Here is a 10,050-nt window from a genome sequence, read left to right on the forward strand (position 1 = left end):
GCCACTTGCCGTCACCGTTATCGTTGTCCGGATGTTCTCGTCCACCGATCGAACACGACGACGTTACCACCGTTCGAGACGGTATTGGGTACCGTGGTACCACTTTTAATCGCTTATCGGTGATTTATGTCCGATCATGTACGTTTGTAAGAACGCGCGCACCGTAGTTTCGCGTGCGGACGGACGTATACGGAGCGATCGACATTTGCGCACGCGCTACCGCGCCTACGAGGAGTAGACGACGAGGACAAGTGTGATAATAATCGTGTGCGTGTGGTTTATGGAATTCCGTTTGCGCGAACGTTTGGCCGACCGAATGAAAAAAAAAAAAAACAAAAAACCTAAAACAATAACTGGTACGACGTGACGGCAGCAAAAATATTTCGGGCACATCCGTCGTCGTCCAACAGAATAATATTGTAATCGGAAACGTGCGGAACACATTGTTTTCGATTAAAACGATTCTGAACACTTCTGCCGGTCGTCACGAAGAACACGTTTTCAAACGTAAACGAACGTGTTACTCCGTACCTGTTCTACGATAACATTGCGCGATCCCGACGTATCCGTTTTAGTTTTTAGACCGCGATCGGTTTGGCCACCAGAAAACCGCAAAACACTCGGAAATCCTATTATAATGTTATACGGTGGCTTGTTTTTTTTTTTTTACGTAATATTCTAAGTTTTGGCACCAAACGTAATTATTATTATTTTACTAAACCTTTTTTTGAATAATCCCAAACGGAACTAAGGACAAGGCCGTACGGCATGCGCACACGACCTTGGACTTGGATCATAGACTTTTTTTCGTTTCATCATATTTCAAACAATTCATAAAAATACACGTTTACGTATTATTTTATTTCCATACTGCGAAATTAATCGATAAGAGTATTATATTTCTAGTCACAGGGAATATATTTTAAACCGTAGTGATGGTAGCACTTTTCTTTACACAAAAGTACACTTCTTAAAAACGTTTATTAATTCGAAATTCACACGAGGGTAATTTGATGCGTAGACTCGACAAATAGCAACCATTATCTGTTGTAATATTAAAAATATTTTGTAAAGTTTACTTTCGAAAACTACTATCTTACACGGGTGTATTACATTGTCATTCGATGTGAAGATAAAACGAAAATACGATCAGAGGGAGACGCTGCAACAAGGTTCGATTGATCAGAATCCAGAGTAAGAGAGGAATTGTGAATCCTTAACATTTCGCGAATAACGATTATTATTGCTCATTGTGTGTTAAACAATAAATATCATTAGTTAATGGACAAAATATATCGAGTGTAAAATGTAGTCATAATATTATAAAAAGTCTGTAGACCTGAAAATAAATGGCAAACGAGTATATGCAATTGTGTCTTTAGAAATTAGATGGAATATACAATTATTTTATTCAAGAGATAAACAAAATAAAGATATTTTTTGCAAGAATTTTAAGAATTTTAAAATAAACAATATCTTGAGAAATTAACAAATGTGTTCAAAAAAAATTATACAACAATAAATCCTTGGAAAATATTTGTAATGCAAAACTTGGAATGTTTTGTCACTAGCGTTAAAAATATAAATTTGAAAGTTTTGAATTATAAAATACACACAGAAATATAGAATGTCGGACATCGGTATTCGTCAAATACACCGAATTTGGGACACTACCTGTATAATATACATCTATTGCGCCGGTATAACGACTATACAGTACAAATAAAAATCATAATGGCTAAAAGCAAAAATTAAAATTAAAATCAAACTTATTCTATTTCATTCTACGTAGGTACTTGATATTCATACAAATTTTGAAATGTTCTTAGACATGTGTGTAGCGAGGGTGGGGCAGGGGGGCACTTGCCCACCCCTGCGCCTCAAACTGAATTATATTTGTTTATACCAAATGTATAAGTTTTACATTAAAATCAAAAATTAAATAAGATATAATTCTTAAAATAGTTTAGTGGGACCGAGTGATATCTACACGTGTAATCGTTTTGACGTATTATGTGTTATCCAATGGTCTATCTGTAGATTATTTGAATTACGAGTTTAACACAAATCATTTTATGTTTTTGCCCCTCCCTGATTCAAATTTTAGCTACACCCATGTTCTTAGGTCTAATATTAAAATTAGTACTGTCTATTTTACTAATTATTTTTTTGTCATAAATTTAGAGTTTGGTCTATTTGTGATAACTAAGATAAGACGTATTATGATTGTTGCGTTACATTATTTTTAAAAGTTCATAAAAAGCAAAAATATTTGGTTGGGTTGAATAAAAATATTTCCCAAACGCTGAGTGAAATGCCTTACAGGCATTTGTTGTTCTTTTACCTGATATGTTACACGATGACCAAAGCATACGGGAGAAAAGTTACATTTTCATCAATATACATATGTATCAATGAGGTAATCGCAAAATGTATCAACTCGAATATCGATCGGCGCAATAGATGTATACCTTTTTTCCGTCCCATAATTTTCCTTTCTTTACCTGCGATTTTCGGCGCAATTGATATAAAGCCTAGGACATGAGATATATCATGGAAAACCAGATTATATGACAATCACATAATTATATTTGAAATGGGAAATAATTAAAATGTATGGATAAATACAAGTTGCAATTTATAAGTATTTCGTCGACTACAATAAAATCAAGTTTTTAATAAACACTATTAAAATTTAATTGAAGTTATTATTTTCTATGCCCACGTATAAATAGTTATTACCAGAAAAATTATTAGTTCACCTCCATTCAAATAAATACTAATTCATATCATTTTTCAAGAATTATAAGAAGTTGTGTGAATTAACAAATGTATATTTCATAAGTGGTCCTTGATCATTGTTCTATGTATATATGTTTAAAAAATGTATGAGTAAGATTTTCGTAGAAAAATAGTGCAAATTAACGATTTGAATAAATATCTTAAAAGTATAACAAGTAAGTTGGGTTTAATACGAAAATGGTTAACTTGATTTTCAAGTTCAAAATATAATGGAATTATTATATTTAAAATATTAATACAATCTAGAATCTATAAAAAAATGTATTGCAAATATGATTGAATTTAATTAAAGTTCTTACCTTAGAAAAATTATTTTTTCCACCATTCAACTTCACATTCAGTATTTCAAATAAATTCCTTATGAACTGCTAGACATAATTTTTATACAGAAAATCAAGATAATTAAGTGACGGATATTATGTAATACCTATAAAATTTTAATAATAATTGAAGTATCCATCAAATTGAATTATGAAAATTTTATTTTCTTACTGAAAATTATAAATAACAAAATATATTTAAGACTGTAAGACTTAACTCCACGTGATTTAAGTCTTTATTTAGATAAAAATCATTATCGTTACCCAATGAAGAAAATTAATCACAGATCTATAAGTGATAAACTGGTAATCGATAAATAAGAACTAATGACACTAATAATGTAAGTGCTATGAAACAAATTTAATATGTGCGTTTAAAATAATACATTTTTGGTTTTTGGAAATATTCGATTTACCTTATTAATCATATTTGTTTGTCGTGATGTAATAGTGTAAGACAATAACTTTAAAACGTTATAAATAAAAACTGTTTAATTGAATTGTTCGTGTTTATACAAAATAGTGGTATTATTTAATAAATTATGGTTACAATTGTAAATTTTATACAAAGAAAAATCGTCTATAGGGCTAGTAGAAAGCGTCATATGCCCAATATTGTTTTTCACTGTTAAACCTTAACTTCTCCTCAAGAGAATGATATATTTTTTATGTTTTTTAAAAATAAATAAATTTAATTTATAGCAGATTTAAATCCTGCGTTCTTTTTAAAACACCTTATTATTTATACTGTATAGTATATAGGTACTGTGTAATTTTCTTAGTTAAGCTTTGAACTTCCAAAGAATCTTTATAGTAAAAAATAGATACAAGAATATGAATACATCATTAGTTAATTTAATTCATAAGAGTAGAAGTGAATATTTTAACAAACAATGTTCCGTATAACTTTTTGTATCGTTTAAATATATGCTACATTTGACATAACATATAAATAGGTATCTACGTGTTACCAATGCATTTTTGACAATTAAAATAAAACACATTTTCGTTATTTTTGTCTTTTTATCAAAATGTGATACTCAAACGCAGTTGGTCCGAATGCATGTCAGGTCTCAGAGGGTTTTATCCGAGTTGCATGCTACGTCTTAGAGGTGTATGTCCAAATTACATGTCGAAAAGTCATGCATTTGGGCGAATTTTTAAAAATGTCTTTGGGTAATTTAGCATTTAGCTTCTTTTTAGACATTTTTAAAATTTAATTTTTAAGCTATAGGTATGTATACGTACGTATGTATAAACATTTAATGATGTCCAATACCAGATAATAATATTATTAAATCGATAAGATAGAGTATTGACTATAAATATAGAATAGTATAGACCAACGGTTCCCAAACTTTTATAACCACGGAACTCTCAACAAATATTTTTTGTTTCGTGGAACTCCAACGTCTCTAGTTCAAAATTAACACAAAATCTGTAATTATTTGTATTTATATTTATTTTTATTGTTGAAAAACCAATAATCTAAAAAATGTTTTAAAGATAGTTTATGATTATTGTTAACTGCAATTACTGTTCTCAATATTCAAGTACATCTCGCGGAATCCTCAAGATTGTCCCACAGAACCCTTAGGTTCCACGGAACATTCTTTGGGAATCGCTGGTATAGACGATTAACTTTAAAATTGTATGATATAATTTTTGAAATATTATCTATTATAGACAAGAAAAGTATAACTAATGTTAAAATGAGAGTGAAAATGGATTGATAAAATACAGCATCCCAGGATATTAAAAATAAATAATAAAAAAAATTTCTAAAATCGAACCGGCATGCAATTCGGACATATACCTCTGAGACGTGGCATGCAATTTGGACAAACCCCTGTAAAACATAGCATATAATTCGAACAGAACCCTCTAAGACCTGGCATGCAATTCGGACATTATTTTTTTTGCCATGCAATTTAGATACAGCCCTCAAACGCTGCTAAACATTTTTATGAAATTAAGCTCTACTTTTTTTCCAATCAGTAACACATATGTAAAAGGAACTTTGTATTACATTTACAGGCATTTTGGTCAAACTAATATTATTTTATCGATAATTTTGAAAAAAAGCTAAGAAAACATGAAAATTTTAATTTCTTACAAAAAACTATTTTGAAACCATCCATCTACAGCAGTTAGTGATATTAATATTGAATGAAAATTTCAAAATTCTATGATTTCTTTTTTTTGTATTACCTACAATGAAACAAAAAATTAATTTTGTGAATATGCCATAGAAGTTAGCCTTTTTTTTTCATAATTTTTCTTTCTTTTTTTTTTCATAAAAAAACTGCTACGAAATTCGTAAAATGACTTGATTTCAAGTACCAAATATACAATACTTCCTATAAATTTTTTTTATGATTGTGATGATCAGAGCAATGCTTCCGGTCGAAATCTTATTCACAAACATAAACCACACAAAAATAATAATTAAACAAATTCGAATTAAAATAAAGATGATCATTGGCATCATATAAATAGTGTACATAGTTATGTTACCATATGTTACCAAACATAGTTTTGCTGAGTTCTTATTTCAATAATTTCGACTGAACATTTTCATAGAAGTATCATCTGTATTGATAAAATGATTAATTCTTGATGGCGGTTAATGGCTTTTTTCGATATAACATATTTTAATCAAAATAGTCTTAAGATACAATTTTTTTTACTTATTATTTTAATCCCAGTGATCGATTTACAATGAAATGGCAAAAATAAAAAAATTTAATGCCGATTTAAACCGGTCCATTGCTTTATTCACGAGTACATTTTATTTATATGTTATAATTTCATAATAAATCATCCATTTGTTCTACATATATTTAAAAAAAACTTCCATTTTATTTTGGCTGTATTTGAAGGGTATACATGGAGTCCGGATCTCCAACCCGAAACGTCTCTAATATTTTACAAATTATTATGTTTGGATCAACATATGCATTTTTTCGTTTGCCAAATTTTTACAGTAGCAATTAAGCGCATGTCAACTGCAATCGGGAAGACTAATACTTTTTATCGGTAACAAAGTAAGGGTCTGTCAAATAGAACGTGTTATTAACGCACGTGAAAGCGTTATTGACGTCGCGTGAATTACCGTCGCGTTGTATTCAATTCCAAGTCATAATGGATGCCAAATATATGTTAGCGTGATTAGAACGCGACGTTGTACAAAAATCACAAAATCACGCGCGGTAGTGATTATTTTTGGTGTTCAGATAATGGCGAAAGAAGGAATACCTATAAATAACTAAATAAATGTTAATAATAGACAATTCGCTTCCTCTTTTGTTGACTTTCGGTTAATGCGTATAAAAGTAAAAGTTCTTCTTCCTCCGAACTAGCGGACATGTTTTCAATATAAACTATACCTCGCAAACGTACGAACAATACTACTATATTGACTATTAAGAACCAGTTTACAATGCAACGCTTTTTGGTGTCTGTGTGACGTGGGTAACGTTTGCGATAGCGTTAAGACGCGACTTTAATAACGCGTTCTATTTGACTAGGCCTTTAAACGTTAGTATCAGTGTGATTAAAAAGCGCCATAATGTAAATACCAAGAAAAATTTTTCGAAATTGAAACGCTTTAAGATATTTTTACGAAACTCTAAAGCAGGTCTTACTCTAACGGGCAGTATCACTCAAATTGGGTAGTAAGAAAAATCAAAAGGACAGTCAGGCGTGGATCCAGCTTACGATAACGGAAGAGGTGGATTATAAATAAGTATACTCTATGAGTCGGATGGGACTGGCCGGCTAACGGTTGTCGTCGATCATACGGTTACAATAATATTGTTCTTATCAACTATTCATTAATTTATGTTATAAAAATAAAAGACGAAAATGTGTGATAGTAACAATACATTAGAATGTTATTATGCAAGATAATGTAATTTAATAGTACATCAAATTAAATTAACACATTTTGATACGGCCAACGAGGGGGGCGGTCGCCCCTACCGCTCCCTCCCTGGATCTGCGCCTGAGGACAGTTGACTTTATGAATATGAGCACCTTATAAAATTTAATTTTCCTTATAGAATGATTGAAATTTGTGTAATTTATAAACCCAACCTAGTACCTAATAAGCAGGGCTCGAAAATTCTAGCAAATGCATATTTTTCTTGGTTCGTTCTAGAACAGTGGTTCTCAACCGGGATGACATAGACGCAGTGTGGGGGCGACCAAAAATTTCCACGAGAAAAGGAAAATAATAAGAAAATAATTAATTTTAATAAAATCATATTATTACTACAACTGTCATGTAAATAGCACACTTTTAAGTTTGTATCCTTATATTATTTATGTTTATTATTTAGATCCAATAAACACGCGCAGTATTTTTATTAACGCGAAATCGCTGCATTATCGATTATTTTATCGACTTAACTGGTGTCGTTAGTCAGTTATTTTACAATCGCTAGATATGTAATATTTGTATTGTATATTATAGCTCTACAACTTTAGAAGACAATATGACACTGAATCTTTCCACCATCAGCCCTCGACTTCCTCAACTTTGTAAAAACCACCAGGGCCCAATTTCTCATCAGTTTTTATACTAATCATTAATATTTTTTCTCTCTATTTTTTTTTTTAATTTGCTAATTTAAACTTTAAAATGTCAATGTTTATTGAACCCTGCAATTCAATAAATTGTAGGTGTACTTATTATTTTTCTGTGTACTGTATTTTTTTTTTTATTTTAAGAATTATTCTAAAATACATTATTTATTATTTTAATGTTAGGGTGACGCGGTATTTGATTCTAGTGGCTTGAGATGACATGAATGAGAAAAGGATGAGAACACTATCCTAGAACATCAAAAGTAAGGTACAAAGATACAAATATGCTTCAATCTACTTGGCTATCATACTCAAAATTAAATTTTTCTATTTTTTGCATATTTATGAGTTATATTGATATTTTGCTAATTTGGGGTTTATTGTGCTATTTTTAGGTATATTTTCACATAATACAGGAAATAATCACATTTTGTTGATAATAATGGTATTAACTTGGTTATATTTTTAAAAATATTTGAATTATTGGAAATAAATATACCTCATCAAATATTATTTTATGTTTTCATCGAAAATTTGATGTATTAAAAGTTAATGACGTCATTGTTATTCCCTTAATGTATCATTGCATTACATTATCATACATTTTAATACTCTAAGGCAGACCCATATTTAAAAATTTGGCGCCCCCGGGCATATAATTTATGCTCGCCCCCAAAAATAAATAATAGTTATATAACACTTATTATTTTGTCCATAATCCAGATTCTTTAATATTAAAATATAACTTATAAATGAAAATCTTTTAATACCTTTTTTAATTAACAAATTAAACAAATTATAACATAATAAAACATACTAATTTTTTTTTTTTTACTTTATATTTTTTCATTAGGTACATCATTTTTAAAATTAATTTTTCTAAAATATTTTGCCACCCCTGAGACTTAACGTCCCTGGGCATGTGCCTACCCGTGCCCCTCTCTAAATACGGTCCTGCTCCAGGGTAATTTCCAATTTTATGTATATAAAATAATTTAATTATAAGTACATAAGAGTTTTCAAGTGCATATTTAAGAGTTAAAAATTAATATGTTTAGTATTACCCATAACTTCCGAGTCCTGCTAATAAATAATAATTATGTAAGCTTACAATTTTTGCTACTTCGATGATTGAAATAGCAAATACGAATTACGATTAGGCACTAACTATGTTATCGGCTAAGCTTATCGCAACCACATAGACCATTATATACAAATTAAAGTGTACGGATACGAATAACCATACATTTTATCTTTTGTTTTTAGTAAATTCTATCAAATATAGAGAACAAAAAATGTACTATATGCATCTAATTTCATTATTATATCTATAATTTTCGTCATAAAATTCCAGTTATTCATGAGTGTATTCATGTGTAACCTTTTCAATGTGTTTGGGCAGTAGGTAAAAATCCTTAGAATAAGCCCTGCTCTAAAGGACAAGAAAAACCAACTGGCCTAGCTCTATTAAGTGTTTGTAGTAATATTACGGTTGACCTAGAAGAACTTTTAAACCAGTTTGCCATCCAAAGAGATAGAATATTCTTAGTTTAAACCTTATTACAATTTATATTTTCCTATAATTTATTTTCTACATTTTATTTTACTTGATTTGTTTTCATTACGCAAGCTATTAAGGCAGCGGTTCCCAAACTTTGCACCGCGGTCTATGGTTTATAACAAATAGTTTAAAATGTATAGAATTTTTTTTCCTTATTATTTTCGTAAAAACTTTATAGCTAATAATGTAATATTTTCTATTGTTTATTCTTTTTTATTCAAAAAAAAAAAAAAGCCCCACGAAAAAGAAGTTTGAGAACCGCTGTATTAAGGTATACATTTTTATAATTATATTTACAAAAAAAATTAATAAATCTTCTATTTGTTACATTTTTTAAATATATTAAACATCTTACATCTCCCAAATATAAATACGGCCTTGTTCGAGGTAAGTGTTGAGTATGATTAATATTAGGTTACCAAAATTCTTAAAACTTTTTTCAAATATCAGTGTCGTTGTACTTTGTAATTTTTTTTTTTTTTTTCTGACGGAAGGAAACAAATTATTTTTTCATCTAAATTGAATAAATCTTGTTAATGTTATGCATTTTTATTATGATTTAGTTAAACCATTCAAAGATAAATTAACTGATATAAACGATTTGAAGTACCTAGTCTGTATAAAATGTTAAGTAAATTATAAAAATTAAAATATTTTTTATTCGTACATAAAGAACTTTTAGTATCTAAATTGTTTATTACTTACTAATGTTACTATTGCCATTGATTATAGATTAAACAGATAGCTCATGTAATATTAATATTCGGTTACCATTTA

This window comes from Sipha flava, unplaced genomic scaffold, assembly GCF_003268045.1.
Source record: "Sipha flava isolate LNK unplaced genomic scaffold, YSA_version1 223_pilon_pilon, whole genome shotgun sequence".
Taxonomy (NCBI): Eukaryota; Metazoa; Arthropoda; class Insecta; order Hemiptera; family Aphididae; genus Sipha; species Sipha flava.